The sequence below is a fragment of the Limulus polyphemus genome, unplaced genomic scaffold (genome assembly GCF_000517525.1).
Source record: "Limulus polyphemus unplaced genomic scaffold, Limulus_polyphemus-2.1.2 Scaffold8200, whole genome shotgun sequence".
In the NCBI taxonomy this organism is placed as follows: domain Eukaryota; kingdom Metazoa; phylum Arthropoda; class Merostomata; order Xiphosura; family Limulidae; genus Limulus; species Limulus polyphemus.
In genome coordinates this window covers 29,734-33,568 of record NW_013673810.1, presented here as the reverse complement: position 1 = coordinate 33,568, position 3,835 = coordinate 29,734, and positions in this window count along the sequence as shown.

Below are 3,835 nucleotides of genomic sequence, written 5' to 3'. Positions count from 1 at the left end.
CCTGTCTTTAGGGATGTACTACAGCTTTCCTGTTATCAGGGACGTACTACAGCTTTCCTGTCTTTAGGGATGTACTACAGCTTTCCTGTTATCAGGGACGTACTACAGCTTTCCTGTCTTTAGGGACGTACTACAGCTTTCCTGTCTTCAGGGACGTACTACAGCTTTCCTGTCTTCAGGGACGTACTACAGCTTTCCTGTCTTCAGGGACGTACTACAGCTTTCCTGTCTTTAGGGACGTACTACAGCTTTCCTGTCTTCAAGGACGTACTACAGCTTTCCTGTCTTCCGGGACGTACTACAGCTTTCCTGTCTTCGGGGACGTACTACAGCTTTCCCAACAGAATGCAAAGCTAGATAATCAGTTTACATTTTTATATTAATGTTTATATTAAACAAAGCTTTTCTCTCAGTGTTTCTATCTCTTTCTTCTACATGATAAAAACTGTCACACAACTGACTCTAGCTTCTCTGTGTGTGTTCTCTCCTCTGTTTTCTACATGCTATATACATAACCTTAATAACTAAACAGCCTGGATACATATTAGACATGTGATCCTAAAACTGGTAACTCAAGTCTCATTACCTTCTGATGACAGTTTCCAGTCACCATAAATGATAGTTCTTTACAATACACCAGTTACAAAAAATGAAATAACAAGAGATAAAAGATTAATTAACCACTACAATAAAACTTGGATAACGAGGAAGGATTCTCTGCTGCTAATTAACCACTACAATAACACTTGGATAATGGGGAGGATTCTCTGTGCACTCTGCTTTAGTGCAGTCTCGTCCTAATGTTCTGTGGATTGCAGCTTCCAGTTATTTAAAAACTGTCCACTTTCACAATTTATAGAACCATAAATCAAAAAACTATCTTTAATAGTGTTAATTCCAAATAATTATTAGTTCTTAAATATTATTAAGTCACTGGTGACTAATGTGTTAATTCTACTTTGTTCAGAAATATCAAAATATATACATCTCTGATTAAAAGATTTAAACAAACATTTATGACGGAATAATGCAACCTTTAAGTTGAGAAATAAACTGGGTACAGAGAAACCAACATTTAAAACTTACGCATGGAAGTCAATACTCTTGTAAGTTAAAAGTGTTAACAATTAAAAACATACTTAATAAGCTGCTGAGAGCATTTTTTATTAATATTTTTTATGTGACAGTAAATAGAATGAGAAGTTAATATATTTACTTTCAGATTTTTGTTGAATTTCATGCAAAGCTAATCGAGGACTATCTGTTTCTAATTTTGAAGTGACCAAGAAGAGGGAAGGCAGCATTTAACACCACCCACCACCAACTCTTGGGCTACTCCTTATCAACAAACAATGGGATTGACTGTAACATTCCCACAAGTGAAAGGGTGAGCATCTGTGGTGATGGGATTCAATCCAAGTAATTACGGAAAACTGAAACTTAACAAGTAAGGAAATAGGTGTAAGATAGATAAAACAAAAGGAATGATACATGTTATATCCTACTTCTATTTACTTTCTCTAGCAGGTTGTGGGAAACATGTCAGAAGCAAGGAGAAAAACTTATTTCATGAAAGGGTAGAAATAAATGGCCTAAAACAGGAATGGTAGACTAATTGGATGCGCAAAGACAAAAAGTTGTTGTTTGTAATTAAGCACAAAGCTACACAATGGGCAATCTGTGCTCTGCCCACCACGGGTATCGAAACCCGGATTATAGCGTTGTAAGTTTGCAGACATACCACTATGCCATTGGGGGACATAAAGACAAGAACAGGAAAGAACTTGGAATTTTCAACCTGAATGGCACTCTACGCACAAGTGGCCTGAACAACCAAGTCAGAAATCCTATAGGTCAGATATAACCATTCCTCTTAATGAGAGAAAAAAGCAGCAGCCATCATCACAACAACTCTGAATCTTTGAACCTATTAACAGGATCAATCATTACTTTTATACTGAGCACATAGACGTTTAGCATCGTCAAGTCTCAAATCTCGAACCCTTCGATCCACAGCCCGACACGGGTAAAAGGCCTTATCAGCACCAGATATAGTGGTTGACACGTTATTGTGCACCTTTATTCGCTGTCATTTAAAAGTTGTTATTATTAAATGCTAACACCCAGCTAGAAAAGGTGGCAAAAAAGACAGAATGAAAATTGAAACGACGTAATAAGAAAAAAAAGAGAGAGAGACAGCAATGAATAACAAAATGACAAAGAATATAAAGTGAATAACATGTTTAAAGGACAGATGAGTAAAAAATAACTGACCGAAGAAACATATTCTATATTTATTTTCTTTCACATGTTTGTATATTATTGTTACTAACTACGAGATCACACATTTATCAGGAACTGTGTAACAAATATTTCTTTTAATAAAAGATAAATTGGGCATGTTAGGTGCAGAATTATATTAAATTCATTATGTAATGTGAATACAGATTTACTCCCTAGTCAAAGCAGTTCCCTCCACGCACACATACACATCGTCAGATGCCGATATTCGATATTCCCATTAAAAAAGTATTTAGCTATATAGTAAATTATATGACCAGTTTGTTATTATATGTTGTTTCAACAAATCAGTGAGTAACTATATTTTCACCTGTCTGTTCATTTGTTACAGTAAATTATATGACCAGTTTGTTATTATATGTTGTTTCAACAAATCAGTGAGTAACTATATTTTCACCTGTCTGTTCATTTGTTACAGTAAATTATACGATTTTTTTTTGTGGCAAACCGTGGGCCCTAAATCCACAGTCACACAAACTAACCACCAGCTATGCTTAGCCTGTGTAAATTCAAAAGCACTACTTTTACAGGTCTTCATCAACGAAATTAACAATTCCAATATTTTTCTACTTATTTCAACAAATATTCCAGAGTAAATACAAAAAGACCGATTCCATATAAAGATTTTAATACTAGTTTCTTAACCCCTTATTATTATTAATCCTATTGTTGTTACTTTAAATAACTGTTTGGACCTACTAGTGCCTTGTCCGAGAATAATCGTTTACTGTTAAAAACTTGGCTGTTCTTATCAATGGTTGAATATCTCAATTTAGGTAAAAAATTAGCTACTCCAGCCCTAAGTATTAAAATCAAAGTCCTCATTACACTTATTACTGGTGTAATGGGGAGATGGCTCCACCTTGTTACACTTACACAAACAACAGGTCATAATTATGCGATCTTTTCTTGTACCAAATTAATTTATTTGCCCTTGCCCACAAAGGGCTACCTGTACTGTTCCCACCACAGATATTGAAACCCAGTTTCTTGCATTATAAGTTTTCAGACTTACTGCCGAGCCACTTGGGGGGGGGGGGGGCTCATTTATCGAATAATTTTGTTCTTTTAAAGGGCAAGACATTGAGACAGGAATTCCAATTAGTGCTAGTTATTCAAGTTTGTTTTTCGTTAAGCACAAAGCAAAACCCAATTTTTAGGGTTTGGGGCTAATTACTCTCAGAACATGGATAACTGGAAGTTAACTAAATTAATCAAGATTTCTTTAACATAGTTATACATTAATTTATAGATATGGACCGAGATAACGTTTTTTTATACATATTTGTTAAGTTGATTTAGCGTTAGCTAACATTTCTTATAATAAAGTGTTTTATCTTGTGATCAATTTGAATAAGGTCTTTGTTTTTCTGTATGTCGTAGACTTGCTTCCATCTTGATTATATATAAGTTACAGGTTTTTAAAACCATTCTTGAATATAAAACTTTGCTTGAAAAAATTCTTGGATCTGGTCAATGTGGTAGTTTTTGCATGTTCAATTCTCATTCCTTTCCTCTTTTTTTTCACTTCCCG